Below are 20,686 nucleotides of genomic sequence, written 5' to 3' on the forward strand. Positions count from 1 at the left end.
CTTTGAAAAGCAATTTTCTCAGGAAAACAGGTGTTACGAGAAAATGCAGATTGTTAATGACTTTTTTTCTGCCTAGAAAAATGAAACAAAAGGGTTTAGTCTGGCTTGAACTTTTAGACAGCTTTGGCTCTGTTGATCTGAACTGAAACTTCTGATTTCAAGTCAGTGAAATATTGTTTAGTTGTCCCTCAAATGGCAGTTTGCTTCATGGGATTGGTAGAGAGATGCCTGAGCTCCTTTTTTACCTCAGTGCAACCAAAGCTGTGTAGTGTCATTCCAGGGAAATACAGCAGAATTTTGAAATACCAAATGTTTTCTGAGAACAAGAAATGTGGAGAAGGAAAAACAGTGCAAAAATATTCCAGTTTTCCACATTAATGCCTTGCCTCAGTGGGGATGTTGAAAAGACATTATAATGCCAGTACTTCTTCTGTCTTAGAAAGTTTTGCAACACAGAGTAGCTCTCTCTGTTATTCTTTCTGGACATGGCATAGTTCTGGCAGTACTTACAGTTTCTCACTTCTAACACAGGCTTCTGTGTGGGATACGGTATATCTAACCTGCTGTATGCAGGGGTTTGCACTGTTGGACAGTATGAGCTAACATGCAGATAATGGGAGCTTGAGTAGGTACCTGCTTGCTTCAGGTTACTGTTTAGCAGTTTGTTTTAAATTGTTTCAGTAAAATTGTGGCCATATGACTCTTCACTGAATCTGTGTGATCACATGTTTGGATATAACTCCTGGCATAGCAGAATAGTATCAATTTGGACAGCTACTGCTTGATGTTTGGCTGTAAAAGGTATATATTATACAACTTTTGCTCTTTGAATCTTTCTTTGCTTAGCTTGAGTCAGCATATAACTGATTTTTGCAATCAGTTGCTAAATACCAGTTGATACAAAATGCAATTAAAGTTACTTTTTTTCTATGCTGGTAAGGGTTACAGAAATGTAAGGCAATTCTTGTCTTATTGTCATTCTTATTTTCACAGAGGATTCTTGGGACTGGAATATCAAGGAAAAAAAATGTGCCATTTAAATATTTGCTATTACTTTTAAGAGCAATGGAGTATAATTGTCACTGAAATATCAACTAATTCTAAAAACCCTAGGAGATAAAACAGAGAAACAATGGCAAACTAACTACAATTTCCATTTAATTCTGCACTTACATATACCAGAGAACAGATGTTTTAAGAACTCTGAACCCTTACAGCATCTTTTCAGTCTTTTTAGCTTACTATACTTCCATATAATTTTGAATTAGACTGTCAGAGCCCTGTTGTCACTAATTTATTACACATGAATGTGCACAAACTCGTTCTGCCTAGCAGATCAACTTTCTGCCTCGTAGTAAATGTGATAAAATTAAATCCAGCAGATATTTTTCTTCTCATTAAAATACATTAATCAAAAAGTCCAGTCAGTGTTGTCATTAAGGCAAGTGCAGATGGATCTCTTTTTTTAACCACCTTTCTGTCTGCCTGAGCTGTGGATTACTTAAACTGCATCAGTGGTGGAGAAAGAGGTTGTCCTGGAGGCATCTTCCCTTCTTTCTTGCCTGCAGCTGGTGCAGCCCCAAGTGAGATCAGAACAGTTTGAAAGATGCTGTAAATAACCAGGTGAAGACAAGTAGTTATCTAAAGACCACTCCACCAAGAGGACTGCAGGATGCTCTGATCTTTATAATTTTTGCTAGGTTTAGTGATACTCTGCTGAGAGGCTGAGTCATCTTCCTTGAAAAGCAATGAATATCCCAAAGGTCTGCCTTAAGAACTTCTTTGTGCAGTGGCTTTCAGTGCATCCTTGTAAATTTAAGGATGTCTGACATTGCTGGTCTTATTTTTAAATTTCTGCTGGAAAAAGTGTGTGCATTTAGATAGATACCCATGAGCCAGATGCTCTGCCAGGGTACTTATGCCAGGGTACTTAGTTTATCTTCATTGTATTCACTGCAGGGATGTTGATAAAAGCAGTTAAGTACAACTTTGTGAGATCCAATTCTGCACGTTCTTATACTCACAAATATTAACTATATATTTTAAAATCGTTGTGTGACACTTTCACATCTTGAGAACAGGTTTTCATATTAACACTATTTCAGAATTTTTTTCATTTTTTATACTGTTTTCTCAGAAATTTGTCTTCATCTTGCAGCTTCATGTTTTGTGCCAATTTCCCTAGAGGCTATTTTTACATTCCTGTGTTGCCTTGAATTATATATATATATATATACTGGTGTCATCTGGGGTTATTAAATAGCATTTTCTGTTCTGGACATCCTGCTCTTCCTGCAAGTGCCAATTTGAAACTGACAAGGAAGGGACTATAAAAAAAAACATTAGAAATTAATTTCCACACCAATAGTGTGGGTGTGAATTTTACCTTTTTCTCTCAAAGTGCAACAGTTTAGCTGCTTACTTAATTAAATAAACAAAAATAAAACCAACCCCCCCACCCCAACATGTCTCTATCAGTTATCGATATTGCAAATTAAAGGTGATATATTTGTGACTGACTTCATACCTGAAGATGTTGATTTTCAATCTAGGTTTGTTTCTGTCTAACCTGTGTGCTGGGTTGTGTTTTTCCTTGCTGCAACTCTTTCACTCCTGCCATATAATCAGATCCTGGGATCTGGTCTGTCTCTTTTTGGCACAGCTCTGTAAAGAGACAGAGTGGTGGTTCTATCTTTAGCATATATTGAATTCCGTGGGCCCAGAAGGCTTTCCATGGCAGCTGGAATTCGGCTAATGAAAGAAGGTCCTTTTCTCTGCTTCCCGTTCCGCACTCCCTCTGCAACTGGTAAAGACCTAGCTTGGTCTGGACTACATAAAATTTTATTACACCAAAAGAGCTCCATCATATGAGTAATTCCACATTAGGTTGCTTCTCATTTGGCCCACCAGTTCAAAACTGTTCCTGTGTTTGGTAATTTATTGGAAATAAAATAATTAAGGAAGGTTTAGTTAACAGGTCAGAAGAAGTTTAAAATTTTGTAATAGTGCCACATTTTTGGTATCAAGATTGTTGCTCTTGCCTCTACACAGCTTCAAACCTTCAAACTTGTCTGCTGCATTGATAAGCACTGAACTGAGCCTCATCCCACTAAACTCAGCTAAACTTTTTCAGAATGAGTTGACACGCTGACAAAGAACATACGACACAAAATTTACTACATTTTACTGAAATTTTGTGGTATTTGTATATAATGTGTAACTTGTAACTGGTATTACATGGTGGTGGGTTTTGCTACATGTTCACAGGAACTGTCAAAGTTTTTCGGCTACTTAAGCCAAATCAGGACACAGACTAAATTTACCTCTTTATCTCAAGTAGCACTATGAGGCAGGATTGTGAGTTAGCACCCAACACCCTGAGTACTCACAAGTACCTGACAACTGCTTTTGCCAGGTCAGGAGCAGAACAGCATGGACTAAAGTTCGTGCTGGTCAGTGCTGCTTGCAATGGAAGCCCAGCTAAAGGTATCTTGCCTTGCCTCTGCTTTACTAAATGGGACAATATGGTGCTGGAGAAGTGAAGCTAGATAGCTTTCATGTCTTCCCTTTTTGCCTGGGATGGGCTTAATGTGTGATAAGGAGTGTGGCAGATGCCTGCAGTGAAGTAGCAAGGTCAGAGCTACTCTGGTACTTCTGTGTGTGCCAAAGTCACTCATAACTCTGAGGGCAGGTTAAACTGAGGTTTGATAAGGGCGATCTGACCACTGCTAGCTGATAATTGGAGTTAACAGAATAGGTAACTCCAGTTAAGTAAAGATAAACTCCGGTTAAGGTAAAACTGCCAAAGTCTGGTGTACTTGTGGCCATTTATCTTTTAACTTGAATTAATTCTGTAAGAATCCTCTAAAACTATCAGGCTCCCAGACATGACTTTGGTCTTGTTTATGAAGATCTTTGCTCCCAGTGATGCTCGAATTTACATTTAACACCACCACCTCTGGCTGCCCTTACCTCTGTAGGTTTCCACTGGGCAGACTGTAAAAGGTTCCTTCTTCAGGGACAGAATTTTAATTTTCCTAAGGACCGTATGACTTTCTCATGCAAACACATACACATGGATCATAGATGTGAAACTGGGTATTCAGAGGAAGATGTAAAAATTCACCACATGACTTTTTTTGCGTCCCAAATAGCAATTCCACTTCCTTACATCTAGCTGTACCATTATGTCTTTGGACTCTTACTACCTTTAAAACCAGTTCATATATGGAACCCCTCTCTTCCTCTCATGCCACTCAGAAGACCTTAAGAAATTGAATCCACCATATGTGATAGTCCTGATACTGTTTGGGTTGGGCAGTGTGTATTCCTCAAAGGTGGAAAGTGAAAGGCAGAATTAGAATGGAGGCTGTCTGTGACACTTGGTTATTACAGTAAAAAGGCAGTCTACACTCCACCCTGAACAAGTGTCATTGATGAATTTTTTTTTTGCTACCACTAAAAATGAGTTCTCATGCTATAGAACTAACTTTTTTTTGATGCCTCATTTTGCTGAGTTTAGAAACAGTGCAGTTCTCATTCCATCCTATAAGGAGTCTGTACATGAAAAGAAGTGTGTTTCCAGAAAAGTTTATTTGTCATAGAATCATAGAGTGGTTTGGAAGCGACCTTAAAGATGACTTAGTTACAACCCCCCCGCCACAGCTTCTACTAGACTAGATTGCTCAAAGCCCTATCTAACCTGGCTTTATGTTTTATTTATTTATATATGTGTAATATTTATATTATCCTTATAACATTGCAGTTCTTACTGAGTCTTGCCATATTTCCACATGAAATTCTCAAACTGTCCTCAGAATCCTATCTTAAAGCCCTGACACCAAATATAAGGTTTTGGGATTAATTCTTTATAACCCTTACTAATTTTGTAAATTTTACATCTTTTGCTAAATCACCTTCACCAGGGAATTTTATCCCCAAGGCTTAAGAAACTTTAGAAAAACACTTTTCTACTTCCTTTGAATACTTCCTGGAAAGGATTCTACTGTGCTTAAACACAGTAAAAGGCCTTTGCATATCACAGGAATTCCCAGTGACGTGTCTACTGAGCCATGTTTGGGGAATAAGGAGGACAAATACTCCTGTTAAGTGCTCTTAATGCACCTCGCTCTATGAGTTGCAGCTGCTTTGACCTGTTATGCAAGTGTGCAGGACTAGGCTGACACTGAAGGGATCACTAAGTTGTCTCCGGGTTGGCTAATGTGAGTGGCCAGACAGCCTCATGCAATGTGCTGTGTTGAGCCCTAGAGATACTTGGTTTGTGTTGTATGTTAAAACATACAACTGGATCCTTCCACCTGAAAAAACAGACCAGTCAAGAGTACAGTCAGTCCTGGATTAAGTGCAATAGTGTTTTAAATCAAGTTTTCCTTCCATCCATGCTTTGCCTCTGAGCTAGAGTGCCAGTATTACACAAACTCCTATCTTGGTTGCACTTGTGAGAAAAAAAAAAATTATTGCTTTTAAATAGGAAACCAAATAAATATATTTTTCAGATCTTTTTTTCCTTTCCGTGTGACATAGCAAGTGTTGAAGCTTATCATAAGTTAAAAGGAAATATATTTTAGGAAGCCTTTAATTAAAATCTTGGCAGCACATCATTGTAACATTTTTCTGCAGCTCAATTCAATAAGATTTCTTGTACCGATAAGAATTTTTATGGATAGTGACTACTTTTCACGTTGGTAGTAGATAAAGCCCTTGCAGAAGCAAAGCCACGATATCAAGGCTGTTTTTCAGACATCAGATTTGCCTGACTGTTCCCTAAGATCAAAAGGCAGATTTCCAGTTAGAGTGGAACAGACTACGAGCTTCTGAACTGATATTAAGTTAGAAGCAAAGACTCTGGAGGTAGGAATTTGAAGGTTTGCATTTCTCCACACTTTTAACTCAATAAAGGTGTAACTCAGTGATGACACTTTAGCTCTAGGATTTTTCTTTTTACCTGTTTGTTTATTTTCATGAAAGCTACTGCGAGGCAGCAAATAGAAGCTGATCTCATTGTTAAAATCTAAACAAAAAATAGAAAAAATATATTGCTATTTTTTCTTTAAAGTTGCACTTGGGGTCCAGCTTTATCTTGCGCAAGGAACTAAGCTTCAGGAATGAGGAAATTGCTCTCCCTAAAGAAGGGAAAGCAAACACCAGGCTAATGCTAAGGATGATTGAACTATTAACCACCAAGACAAAAAAAGCTTTGCAACAAACCATTTCCAAAGCCTGTGGATTCACACATGCACTCTGTTCCTTCCGGCAGACAGGCACTTGCTCTTGATGTAAATGGCAGGCTGTATTTTACTACTTCCTGCTCGTGTCATTGTGTAATTTACTTTATAATCTGACATGAGGAAATCGGTGCTTCTGGAGCTCGTGTGGCTCCGACTCGCAGGAGATGCTGCCACTTCACCGGGAGGCTGCGTCACACTGATGTTTTGGTAGTTTCAACCGGACATTTACATTTTCTTGCCGAAGTCCTGGGAGCCTGTTTAGCTTTAAGCAGACCCAGAGCAGTTAGATGAGAATGGGAATAATCTCTTACATCGCAAATTGACTTCCCTCTTTGTAGCCTTAGACACTGTTTCCAGCTGCTTTCAGTCTTTTAAATCCTTGAAAGCTTTCCTAATCCTCATGTAGGCAGCCTTTATGTGCTCTGCCTCCCTCCCCTTCCTCCTGATTGGCGAGGCTGTTTCATGGCCCAATTCAGCCAACTACTACATCCCTGGGCTGTGGTTTGAAATAAGAGCCAGGCGGACAGTTGCCTCCCCGCTCCTGACTTTTAATAGGCTGGGGAAAAGAAGGCTGGGAAACTTGACATTGTCTTAAGACTTCCCCCCCCCCCCAGCAAAAGATAAAAAGGTGTGTGGGGGGAAATAATAGGGAGGGAAGACAAGGAGAGACGGAAACTCGCTTACAGTGGGGAACTTGATGGATTTCTGCCCTGCCGACAGCAGCGCGGTGTGAGCAGCCCCATACCGGCTGGATGGATGATGGGAATCTCACCATGAGGCAGGTAAGGAGCTGCAGCCTCGCAGACCCCTGGGTAGTACCATTTGGACGGGTTTTGCCTAATTTTTCTGGTCGGTAGCAATGCCATGCAGGTCATTGTGTGGTTCTAGGTTTGTACGGGGCATGAGAGTGGTTTGTGAGGGCTGTAAGTCAACTCCAGTTTGCCATGCTTTAAAAAGCATTGTGTAGTCTGTCTTGCAGCCCTGTTTGTGACATGAGAAAGGAAAGAACTTGCTGTGTTATAAGCCTAAATATGCCAATAATTCAGCCCAGGGATAATTTATTAAACAGCTCTGCATGAGTTCCCTGCCTGTCAGGGCTTTAATCTTCTGATTTTGTTTTAAAATGTAGTAGTTTCAAGCTGTCTTACAGCTTCACAAAAGTACTCTAAAATGGGTTTTCTAGGGATTTCTTTTTTTTTTTTTTTTCCCCCCGAAGATTATTCAAAGGAGGTTCGTTGGGTTTCTTGGATTTTTTTTTTTTTTTTTTTTTAAGGCTTCTATTCACCTGAGGAGACAAAAGGAGCATTTATTCTTCTTACTCTCCCAGTTAAAAGACACAGTGGTAAAATGATTTTGATTCTCACTGTGCATAGTTTTACAACAACAATGCATGGTTAGAAGAGCCTTGTGGGAGCAAGGAAAACTGGCTGGGCTGTATCTTAAGACTGAATCAGAGACCTGTCCCAGTTTAAAAACCCTTGCCAATCCACTTCTGAAACTTACTTCATATGTTATATTCTAGGTAGGCAACGGGTAAATATGAGGAAATGAAAGAAGTTTTCTAGTTTTTATTTTTTTTCTGTGTGGGTGTTATTCATTCAGCTCTCAGTGGGACTTTCATAGTGCATGTCCAGGGAAAGCATGTGTGAGGATCTTGCACCTGTAGTGCAAATGGACCATTTGTTTTCTGCTTACTTTCTGAAACCATGGTGGGAAAACTCAGCTTCCTTACATCAGTTTTCTGTAAGTTACAGGAGGTGGGGAAGAGTGCAGAAAGAGAGAATATAGGTGATGGGAGCAGGAAAGGTATTTCTTTTTTCACCAGCCAAAAAAAAACAAAACGCTTTTATAACTCTTCAAAGATAGAGCACAATTCTTGTCCTTGCAAAGCAAAATGAAGGGCATTTTATATACTCGGGTTGCTCAGTTGGATGCATGTAGTCATCAAAAACTATTATCCCCACAAGAGGGTACTTTGGCACAGGGGGTTGCCAATGAGGAATGAGAAAGAAGCAGGAATGTTTCAGGATGGCAGTAATAAAAAGTAAAAGGCTCTGTGAAACCTGCACTTTACTCTCCTGAAATATTTCTGCCTAAAGAATAAGGCTTCACGGGTAATGAAGATTATTGGGTTGAAAGAGCAAGGCAAGTAAGTCAGAACAGAGAAAAGGGAGAAATGCTAATGCACACACACGCACCCTCCCTCCCCCTCCAAGAGAAGGGGGAGAGACATTCCAGCCTAAAAAAAGGTGCAGGCACAGGCGGGCTTATTCCTGCAGGGCCTGTCCCGTCCTTGTAGGTGCGTGCCTCCCCTCCATCCCCCCCTGGAGCCCAGCGAGGGGTCCGGGCCTCCCTGCGTGCCCCCCTCCCGCTCCCTGCCCGAGGGATTTTGGTAGGGAGGGAAGCAGCAGCTGAAGGGCTGCCACAGCTTGTTTAAACACCTGCCCCTGTGAGCGCGGTTTCTCTCCCCCGTGCCAAGTGAACAATGTAGAAGTATTTCTCCCGGTTTGGTGGTTGTGTTGTGCACAAATATTTGCCGTTTGGCAGGGAAAAGCCATGTGCGCTGCTAGGGCCCCGGAGGCAAACCCCAGGGAAGTGGAAGTCAAGGAAAAGGTGCGTTAGCCCCTGGCAGCAGACTTAATGTTTTAGTGGGACCAGAAGGTGGTGATGAGCTATGAACTAGCTGCACGAAATGTTTAAGAAACCATTATGGCAGATGCTTAGGAACAGGAAAGTCATGTGCAGCTGGAGCCCTTGCTCCCACTTCTAGTTTGAAATTGTTGTGGGAAAGAGGCGCATCCAGGAGGTGACTTGTGTGTTGGCCTTTTTATGGTCCCCCTATCCAAAGCGAGAGAGAGCTTTTTCAACCTGCGCTTCCACCTTGCAGTCCTCCCTCCCTCCCTGTACTGTTACTTCCCCTGCCCTTCCCCCGTGCTCCCTTCCTCATCCTTAGACCAGCTGGGTCTAAGGCAGGGAGGGCGTGGGTTAACTCCTTCCTCTTCCCAGGCTCTGAGAGCAAATGCTCCCACTTTTGAGAAGCTCTTAGTAGGAGCTGTATCTTAATTCCGGGCTGCAGAGTTAACCATTGTGCAGGCAGTGTGTTGTGGGTGTTGGAATGAAACCATGTATTACAGTGATGACAGCCCACAGGTGCTGGACAATAGCACATAGCAAGACAAACACATTGATTTCCCCAAAAGAAGTGCAATAAGTACTGTAGAAATGTAATATGCAGCCTGTGGAGTTAATAAGATTCAACCTACTTTACTACTGTGCTAGGCAAATACTCTCTAGCAGGTAACAGAAGTTGTAAATGTTGTGCTGAGATTTGTAAATGAGACTGTGTAAAGAAGCAGTCATTTTTAGGTGACAGTTGAAAACCTCAGAAACAGGTGTCTCCTTGCAGCCTGATAGAATGACCTCACATATAAGCGCCAGTAACCAAAATGGGAAAATGTTGATCCTACTTCTGTGCCTGTGACACCTGGGAAGGTACACTGATCACAGTTTACCTGTAAAAGTTTAAGTATCCACAGGAAATATACCCATTTGGGTATGCTAGCATACTGTACGCCTAGTGTTAGGAAGTAGAAGTACAATTTATTCAAAGGTATCTGACATGGTTGCAAAAGAAAAAAGCCCAAATAACCTGTTAAGAAGAAACACTTTACAGGTAACACATTTTCTTCTTTGCAGAGTATTTGCCTCAGTTTATTACTTAAAAAATTCCTAAGTAAGGAAGCTTGCAAGTGATGGGAATTCCTGAGAATATGCATGGTCTTAATGTGGTAAAGAGGTGATTTTGTGTGGCTGGACACAGTTAAGTGGTTGGATTCCCTGAGTTTGCTGCAGAACTAGAGAGGGCACTGTGGTCTCTGTTTTAACTTTCCTAAGCCTACTTCACAGACAATAAAAAGTTTGATTAATTATAATACTTCATTGTCACTCACTTTTACCCACAACGTATCCCTGAAGTGCAGTTCACAGAAGCAACATTGACAACAAATGCAGCTCCTTATTTTGGCTTCTTTCTATTGAAGTCCCACTGAATTTGATGGAGGTAGACTTGCACTCTTTGTCACATAGATTCAACAGAACGACTCTTAACTTGACAGGCCACCTAAAAATGAAAAACTGTGGTTTTAAGGCACATTAAGTGAATACAATTACTTATCATGACTGTAGTCATATAACTTTTAGTGTGCATGTAATTCACCAAGTGAATAAATGCTGTGTGCAATTTCAGTGCAAAACACATGCAAAATTCAAAAATCTTGCCTTTTCCTTACAGTTGTTGAAGTGCTTAGCATGTGTTTCTTATTTCCTATTTTCTTTTGCATACCTTTTAAAACCCTTAATGCGTTCCTCAGTAGAAAAGCTGTATTCTTACCCTGGAGTGCTGTAATCCTTCACGTTGCTTTCATAAATTCTCTTTAAAGTTCATCCTGGGATGTTTTGTTGTTTGTTTGGTCTGTAAAGGAAGAATGAGCATCTCAGAATGCTTCTTTTTTGTGTGTATACCATGACAAATGGAGAAAACAAGTGTGCAGAGTCCGGAGGCTGGGAGTGTATCAGTTAATTAGTGGCTGGACATTGCTCGGTAGGAAGCCTGGTGAGGATTTGTGTGTGTGTATGTGTGTTGTCTGCTGCCTTTGATCACTTGTGTGGTAAATAGACATGCAGGGTAGCTATAGCAACATGTGCTGTAGGTTGGTGGGAACAGAGGGGATGGGTTGCCTGGACAAAGGGTAGTTTGTTAGAGTGGTTGGTTCTGATTAGAAAAAGGTGGCGCCAATCAGGGCATTTAAAAACACCAGTTTTGCAAAATGCAAATGGATGTTACTGGTTTCAAAGTAATGTTTATTTCTGTAGCTCTGAAAGAGCAGATCATATGGAAGATTGGGGAGGAAGGGGGAGGGATGATAATAAAAAGCAGAAACAAAACCCCATAACACTTCTGAATATAAAATTTTTCTGGTGTTGCTGCACCCTCTGTACGTTTTACAAGAAAACCTTTGTAGAATACAAATTACCATGGATGATGCTACAGATAGTAGTGTTTTTAAAAGATGGCTTTAGAGATGCAATGATGACAACTAGATGTTCCATATGTTACCTGATGATCCATTACCTTTTTCCAGTTTCTAAACGTCCTGTGTACAATCTGTGATTGAAAGATACTGTACCTATTTCATCAGTCTGCCTGTAGAGGTCAGACTTGAAGTTCCCTAAATCTTCCCATGGTAGAATTTCAACCTAAAGCTATAAAAATACAAAACCAGGCATAGCCACTTTCCTCATTAACTTTATGTGGAATACTCTTAAAATAACGTTGGTTTGTCAGTGTCGGGTTATTAAGTAACACCGCACTCCGCATTGATGGCAGCCTGAATTGCATTGAAATTCAGCTTCATCTCACGTCTTGAACAGAACCCAACCTAAAGCATTTATTAGTGTCTGAATTATTTAGATGCGTATCTTCCTCGCTCTGATCCCCACCAGGCCTCCTACCTTTGATGCGATCAGCCTCTGGCTCTTTCCCTCCCGCATGCCCGGCAGTCTGCTGTGCTGGCTGCCGGCTTCCCACCCCTGCCTGATCCCAGGACTTCCCCACTGGGGAGGGACAGGGAGGCAGCTGGCTACACGGAGGGCTTCAACAGCTTCTGAGCTCTGCAAAAAGTTGTCAGACCTTAGAGTCCCACCACTGAATAGCACCAGAGGTAAGGAGTCTGCTGGAGCCTGGGGTCGAGGAAAATGAACTGCTGGGAAAGAGATGCTGGCGGTGGTAAATGCTCAGGGGATATGCTGAAGCTCAGCAAATGCTTCAGCATTTGGAGAAACAATTTGATTTGGCTGTGGGTGAAGACTGAGCTGAAAGGAGCAGACCTGTATTCACATACAACTATGTGAATATCCTTTTGAATGTGTGCTGGAGTTTGTTTGAACTGAATTTCAGACTTCTCAGGGTACTCCGTTCCTCAGGCAGTTCTTGGGTTCGCAGTCTTTTATTACAGACATGCAGCTTAGAGCTCGTAATGCTTTGGCAAGCTGTAAGGAATTACTGTATATCCCTGAGATCCCTGGCTTGCAGTGCAGAATCCACCCTGTATGGGTGGCACTGGGGAGCGATGGGAAAGGCACTGAAGGGTAGGAAGCTGATTTTGATCTCTTTCCTAAACAATAAAAATAGATCTTAATTCTTTAAAATTATTTCCTATTTGTTGTCATGTCATGGTCATTTATCATTATTATTTATATCTTCCCAGAGGGATGTGGGAGGACAAAAAAAAACTCGCAAATAGGTGCTGTTTGTTTGGCCTTGAGGTATGATAAAACTTTTTTGATTGCATAAGTGTTGAGATAGCTGGAAGCAAGAAAAAATTTAAGATAGTAAAACAAACAAAAGGGAGTCTAGGCTTTTATTCCTGGCTTAGTGGGACAGTAAATGAGGAGATCCATGGGGCTGCTAGGATTTTTTTGTTGTAGTGTGATTAATGAAAATGTTTATGGAGGGATATTTCATGACCCCAGAAAGGAGCTGGTAACGTGCTATGACAGTCGCTCCACATTTTGGGGTGGGGAGGCTGACATATTTCTCATGCCTCTGGAGGCACCAGCAGCTTCTCATCACACTGAACTCCAGCTGCCTTGTGCTGCTCATGCACCTGCAGGCCTGTGGCATCACCCACCACCTCCCTTTGGCACCCCTGCTCCCAGAGCAGGTGCCCATGACTAATGGTATTAACTTGGCTCTTTGGGTCTGCAAGTATTTAATTACCGAACAGCAGCAGCAGGAGCTCTGAGAGACCCCACCAGCACAGTAGGTTGGACTCATTTGTGATACTGGTGAGCTGATGCACTACTAAGGTGAAGAGAGAATTTGCTCAGATGAGAGGTAACACACCATCCCCCCCAACCATCTCTGGGATCTCTTTTTTTTTTTTTTTCTTTTTAATTAGAATCTTAGCTGAGAGTGTTTTCTTCCAAAAAATGCTGACAAGTCAGTATTTTATGGTACAATGGTTCTCAGAAAAATTCTCTTTTTGGTAGTTGCCTTGTATGGAAACATGATCCCTCTCTTTTTTTGTCATTTCTAAAATTTGGTTTATTTTGTATTTTCATTAATGTTTTGTTTGGTTTTTTGTGGGTTTTTTCTTTTTTTTTTAATTCCTGGGAGGTAATTAGAGACATTAAAAAAAAAAAAAGGACAAAAAAAAAAAGAAACACTACATGTTTAGACATCTATATAGATATACACACACATATATGTTTAGAATTGGAGTTGCCAAATCCAGCCTCTCTGTCATAAAAACAGCCAGCATCTCGGTTTCTAGGTACTCTTCGTCACCAAGCAAGCTTTAAAAGTGGTAGAGGGGATTTATCATTGAAACATATTGGGGTTTTTTTAGCCTAAGATTACTCTGTTATTGTAAAGATCTATGTGTTCTACAGGAAGACGTAAACTCTATTGGCAACTTCTGCTTTGTGGACCACCATGGTCTGCCAACTGTCTCCGGCCTCAGCTTTTTTCCTCCTTCCTGACTAGCTCCAGCTCCCTGGGTGTAGCTGGGGCCTCAAGCTCTCAGCCTGGTCTCTCTCTGGTCCTACCTCAGCTCTGGAGGCAGGGATACAGACAGATACCACTCTCACTTCTCACGTTTCTTTTCTTGTGGGAGTCATGAGAGGCTGTAGGCGGAAACCTATACAACTCTGTTAGTCCCACTGAGAAATACACGTGCCGTAAATCTGATGTGCTGAGGAATGATGAAAGCAGGGGAAGGGAAGGCTTCCCCTGAACAAGGAAAAGGTCTGTCCCTTTCAAAGCACTGGAAGTGGGTAAACGCTCTTGGGCAGGAGCACGTGATGGCCAGGCACAGACCAGACTTGCCCATGAGGTGCTCAGGAGAATGTGTATGCCTGGGTTCTGCCTTGCGTTAAGTGGCATCAAAATTAGTGTGCACGTTGCTTGCTGACAGATGTTAGCTATGCTGACATTGCTTTTGACAAATAATACTGAATTTGCGAAGCTTCAATTTTGACCTGTCTGCAGGGTTGTGTTATTCCACCAGCCTTAGTAACACCTATTGTAACAAGTGACTGTAAAGAGTTAATGACTTCATTTCTAACTGGATAACCTCAGAATTGTAGTTTATGCAGAGATTTCAAACTGGGAGTTAAGCAGTTCAAAAGTGCACTATATTGTTTTGGTCTAATTAACACAACATGGTGATAAGACATTAAAGCAGAGTGACAACACTATACATAGATAACAGGGGACATTAATGCCTGCAGACACAGTCTACATTGTAAAAATCTGGAAAAAAAAGGCTTATTATGTTAGATAGGTCAATGTGATTTGACCTAGTTTTGCTTTGCTGCTTGGAAATTATGTCAGTATTCGTTATGTCATCTCCTTGGATGAGCAATTTAACATCCTTTTTGCGTTGCAGCCTTGTCCTAATATTTTCTATATATTTACTTGCTCTCTGAAAGGATCCTTCGGGCTAACTCTAGAGATCTGGGAAAACTGATACAAAACCTTCTGAAACTGAGTTCCCTTTTGTATATGTCCTCTGTGCAACAAACAGGAGTGAATTTAGTCACAGAAAATTATAGTTACAAATTCTGAAAAGTATCTTGTCCCTTTTGCATGTAAAGCTCATTAAAAAGGAATGGCTGTGCTAACTCATGTAGCCATGTATGGTTTTCCTGTGCAGGCTTTTCATAGCTAGAAAACAGCATTTTTAACTTTACTTGGATGTTTATGTAAAACAGGTGATTAAAGGAATCATGCCATATACTTTCCTTGTGAAATGCAAATTCTCATATGAAGTCATTGGTATGTGTCTTGGGAAAACTGAGGTTGTTTTTTTCAGTCTTCAACAAAATCACAAGGACTTTCCTTCATATTTATGTTTATGCTGTTTTGGAGGGTTTTTTCCTCTCTCCTACCATCTGGACTTGTAAGGCAAGACTTCTTCTTTGCCAGGAATCAAATTGTGGTACATCAGGGAACAACTAGAGGATTAAATGCTACTGTGTTTTTCTGCAATGGAAAAATAATCTGTTGCCGTTACAGTATTTTGGTATATGGCCATCAAAGAAAAAAAATCTGTCTTTTCTGTAGCTTTACCTATGTGCACATAGCTGTGCTCCTTACTGGCATATAGCCAGTGTAGGGTATTGCAAGGTTGTACCTTTTGCTTCTTATCCTTTCTTGATCTAAAATGGGCACCTCTGAACCCTGATTTTACTCCTACTGAAGTCAGTGGGATTGGGAAGATGGGGTGGATCCACCCTTCAAAATACTGTGTTATCATAGCAATTCAAGTATGTCTGTCAATTTGCACCCTTGTGACCTGTGAGAGCAGGCTTCCTTTCCCATTTATAGTTTGGTGGTTGTTTTTTTTAGTTTTAAATTTCATTCATATTTTCTTAAATAATCAGAAATTTATTCTTGGGTTTCAGTAGAGCTTGTTCTTTGCGGTGCTGATGTACTTTAACAAGCTAAGAGCTGTACAGGTTCCTCAGCATTTCTCACAAATACATCTGATCTTCAAAAGGTCCCACTTACTCAGATATTTTTAGCTCAAGTGAAATTTAAAATTGTAATCGCTATCTGAAGGCTTTGAGTATACTTCAGATGCAAATGCTCTTACATCCCTTGTTAACCAGCTTAATTGGAACAAAAGCCTGATATGAATGAGTGTTCAGAGGTGCCTCTTCTGTGCTATAACATTTGTTCTTGATCCCTAATTAAGCCTTGTTACTGAAGGTTAAAAAATTCTCCCGCAATATAACTCTCCTTGAATGTCTTGACTGCAAAAGCAGCTCTCATGGGAGAAGCCTGTTACTCCCTCCCCTGTCCTCCTCCCTTTAAAGACAATTAAAGTGTAAACTGCTTATGAAAGATTAGGAATGACTGGAAATAAATATCATGTATCTCCAGAGTAGTAGAAGTCTCATGCTTGAGAGACTTGATGACATTGGGCTCACAACATACAACTTGCAAGACTATGCACAGATAGGGATTCACAGGAAAATTCTGATTGGGCTCTGGAGATTATGTGATCCAACCTTCTCTTTAACGCAGGTCACTACAGCAACTTACTCAAATGATCTTGTTCATTTTCAGCACATGAAGTCTGCCACTTCGCTGGGCATCCTCTTCCAATCTCCAGCTTCTTTCATGGGGAAGAATTTATTTATTTATTTATTTGTTTGTTTGTTCTTATATCCAGGTAGAATTTCCCTTGAAGCTGCTCTTGCCCACTGCCTCCTGTCCTGTCAGCAGGCATCTTTGTGAAGAAAGTAGCTCCATTTCCTCTATTACTACTTTTTAGATATTCAAGAAGTGTTATTAGATCCCCCTTGAGTCTTTTCTTCTCCAGGATGAGCAAACCTGGTTCCTCCAACCTTTCTTCATATGTCAAGTTCTTCAACCCCCTAATAATCCTGGTGACCCCCACTGGACCTTTCACAACTTCTCCAAGTGAGGGGAACAAAACCGGTCATAGTATTTCAGCTGTGGCCTAATAAGTGCCAAGTAGACTGAAATAGCCATATTCCTTGATTTACTGACTGTACTTTTACTGGTGCAGCCCAGGAGTCTGCTGGACACCTTTTCTGCTAGAGGACACCACGGGCTTCTGTTCACCTTTCTGCTTTTCACCATGCCCAGGTCCCTTTCAGTAGAGCTGCTCCTCAGCCCATCAGTCTGTCCCCAGCTTGTACTGCTGCTTGGGATTACTTCTTTCCAGGTGCAGGACATTACATTTATCTTTGTTAAAGCTCGTACTATGGCTAGGTTGAGAAAGGTACTTCCTGGCCCACATAGCAAAAAAAAACCAAACAAAAAACAAAAAAACAAAAAAACCCACAAAACCAAACCAAAAAACAAACCCACAAAAACCTTTCTCTCTTTAGCTTGATTTTATTGCATGATTGGCCACAAAAGGCTTTAGTTGTTTCTCAAGCATCATCTGTCTTTCTGGACCAAAAATCCTGGGGTATTAGATCATGGATCTTGTCTAATTTGTCTATTTCCATGATTTTTTCTATTGTCTGTTTCTATGAATTTATACCTGTAAATATTGTAGAGGAATTAGCTTTAGGAAGACAGATTGTGTCATTGTGGTCTAGAAAATCTGGAAACTGTTAGCAGACAAAATAGGTTTGTGGAGAAATGCACTTCAGTTTCCTATTTGTCTTGATCTGATGAGGTAGGTGTGCCCCAAGAGAGACTAATAACAAATAGTGTTGTGAGATTTTATTTTTTTTCCCCAAAGGCTCTCTTGTATTTTCAGACTAATTCCAGTACATTCTCCTAGTCCAGTGATTTATTTTATTTTACTTACCTCTTTGGATTGAGCCTTGCTGCCCCCCACCCTGACCCTTCTTCGAGATTTCTCTTACTGTCTTCTCACTTCCCTCTCTCCAGTTTTTTGGCTTTTGTCTTCAACCTCCCGCTCCCTCCCCAGACATCTGGACAACACTAGAGCTCATGGAACTGTAGGCTAAATCCAGAGGGAAAAGTGGTCTTGAAGGAAGGGAAGAAATACCATCCCAACCCCTCGCCTTTTCAAATGCGCTTTTAACCTCACCAGGACAGGTAGGCTTTGCCAGCCTAACAAGCCTATCCAGTCAGTGTGCAGCTAGAAGTATGGCAAAGAAGAAAGCTGGTAGCGCTTTTTAAGATTTCCTTATATCAGTGAACTGGAATTAGAAATTTTCCTTCACAATCTTAAACTTGAAAATTATTTTTACTCTTTCTGAACATCTTTTTGACATTGTGCCCTTGGTTAGCGCTATGCCAAGGACTGACTAAATGGGTTTGCCTTTCTGAGGTGCTGTAGAAGAGGTAGAGGAAGGGGAAAAGAAAAAGAGAGAAAGGGACAGCTCTGTTTGTGTGCTAAGCTTTCTGTTTTTCTTGACAGCAGTACATTTTTAAATACCAGGATGCATTCCTGAGACTAGACTAGGTTACCCAGAAAATAAAGTACAGAAGAGAGGGACAGAGAGAGGCCCAGAGGGAAAACAGCTATGTGGGAGAGGAGATCAGGAGGAGCCCGCAGAGAAAGAAAAGATTACCAGACTCTTTTCTTAAAATTAGATTAGGAAAGCAGAAGAAGCAGCCTTTATACACAAACTGAGGATGAAAATAGGACTTTTTCAGTGCTACAGAATCAGAAGTTGCCTTGCTAAGCACAGATGCAAGGGAGAGGAATAGTTCATAAACTTCAAGAGCCTGGAGGCAAAGAGAAGGAAGGCAGCAGAGGGCAAGGTAAGGAGGATGTAGATGACCTCTGAAGGCATAAAAAGGGTGTTAACCGCACACCGTTAAACACACACCAACAGCCATTGTAATTTCTCATGCTCCATTATTCTGTCTAATTTATCTCTTGAAAGAACCATTTCTGATGGTACTTGTCCTTTATAGTCCCCTTTGCTTTGCAGTGTAAAGGTGTAATGGGATGATCAATGGAGTTTTGTTGTATAAATCATCTAGGAAACTGTTTTCTTGGCAAGCTTTTCATTCTAACAGATATTAAAAAGTCACTGCAATATTCCTGGGTGTTAAGGTTTTAACATCTCTAAAAGCAGCTAAAATAGAATGCTTAGTTTTCTGATCAAACTGCAAGACTTTAGGCTTTTTCATTCCTGAGGTCATTACTTAGTGTGAGTAAATACATGGTTTTTACCAGGCTCTAAAACCTTGTACTCTAAAACCTGAGGGCTAGAGGTATAAATAATCTGTTAAAAAGTTGTATGTACTAATAAATTTATGCATCTTCATTATTAAAATTTGTAAGCCAGACTTAATGGGACAGCATCGATGTAAAAGAAACTGTGATTTTTTTTTTTTTTTTTTTTTACCATAAAGTGCTGTTAAAAAAAGAGCTTCATTCCAGTTATTAAACCCTTACACCTGATGATCTTTGTCTTCCACTGTGTGAACAATGACTCACCCTGCAGAAGCGACAATTTGGGTTTTTTTTAGCAGACTGAAAAACAAGTGCATGTTGCTTATTTTGCAGAAGTCTTACTCCCCCCAAAATAAAATTTTCCCCACAGATTTTCATGACTGCAGTTATATGATAAAAGTTTATTTTTGTGATTTCGATGTTGTGATACATCATCTCAGTGAAAAGTCCTATGAAAGATGTGACACCAGTTAGAAGCTTTTATGATATGTACAGATATCGTACAACACTGTTTTCCAGGCCAGGCATAAATCCAGCCATTAGAATTGAAAAGTGACTGACTTAAGTAATTTTCCCAGCTGTGGACTGTTTCATTTTAAAGTGCTATCCAAAGACTTACCCATTGGAGATTTAAAAAATAGGTGTTAGTTTGCTCTGCTGTACAGATATACACTAAGCAGTACTCGGATGGCTGTAGCTGGAGCAAATGAAGCAAGCTTGGGGATTTAGTCATATTTACAATAGACGTTTGTTTACTTACTTTGTTCTCTTTCTAGTGTAGGGTGAAAAGGTTACGTATGTCTTCAGGTGATAATGGACAAATTATTTAATTAACAGGGGTGGTTTTGCTCCAAATCACAAGGTCAAGAATCTTTGCCTTGTGTGTGGGAAAGAATGATACTCATAGTGATTAACACCCAGAGGAAATTTCTCAGAGTTTATTTTGGCTGCTCTATAGTTGATAACTCCCTTGGCTAATGGAATGCCCGGCTCCATGTCAATCACCATTTGCAGAGCTTAACTGTGAATAGCATTTATTGGTCACATATGTTGGCCTGTCAACTCTTGTTTCAGAAATGGGATGCAAAATGGCAAATGGGTGAACTGTAGCACTTGGGGGGTTTGTTTCTATTTTGTTGTTGTTGAAAGACTCCTATTTAAAAATAAAAAAGGGAATATAGGAAGGCTCTTGGTGAAAGTCTATTTATATGAAATAAGAGGCTCTCTGTACCACACTACCACATTTTGCAGACAAAAGTTTGAGAGAGAGAGGTTAGGAGAACGGGAATAACTGAACAAATTCCCATGTCTGTTGCCACTTGTGCTCTAAGTTGACAGGTGGGTGCTATATGAGAAGGCTCTAATGATATTAAAGTTTGTATATGGATGAAAATGATTACTTAACATCATACCTTGGTTGTTGTTGAAGATACAGACCGTTGGCTAGGATGTTTTCATGGAGAGCTGGAGGAGGAGATGGTTTTCATAAGAGCAGAGTGTTAGCCAATGTATGTTCCAGGGCAGCTATGACATTTTGGTGCAGTGCTGCTAAGACTGCTGTAAGAATAGCAAAATCTTTGTTAGCTACTCCACACCAACTAGCCAAAACAAGCTGCTAACTGGGGAGTTCGATAATGACATACTAGAGAGCCTGTGGAAAATTTTGTCATGCTTTGGTATTATCTGGAAATGGAGATTATAGTAATGAATTTGAAAGGTGTTTTGAAGTTTATT

At 40.5% G+C, this 20,686-nt stretch overlaps 1 protein-coding gene across 2 annotated transcripts in view; it reads left to right on the top strand.

The window, feature by feature from the left end:
• MID1 (midline 1) overlaps positions 1 to 20,686 on the top strand; it is a 243,164-nt gene that overhangs the window by 89,815 nt on the left and 132,663 nt on the right. Inside the window, exon 1 of one of the 2 annotated variants that reach the window (XM_061366461.1) lies at positions 6,917 to 7,030. The exons of the other annotated variant lie outside the window; for it this stretch is intronic. The gene's annotated coding sequence lies outside the window, so the exon portion shown is untranslated. Of the gene's footprint in view, positions 1 to 6,916; positions 7,031 to 20,686 lie in introns of those variants that run through there. 2 annotated transcript variants of the gene reach the window in all.

Source organism: Neopsephotus bourkii, unplaced genomic scaffold, assembly GCF_033783945.1.
Source record: "Neopsephotus bourkii isolate Nb327-2 ecotype Australia unplaced genomic scaffold, CSIRO-AGI_Nbou_v1 NB_1346, whole genome shotgun sequence".
Classification (NCBI taxonomy): Eukaryota; Metazoa; Chordata; class Aves; order Psittaciformes; family Psittacidae; genus Neopsephotus; species Neopsephotus bourkii.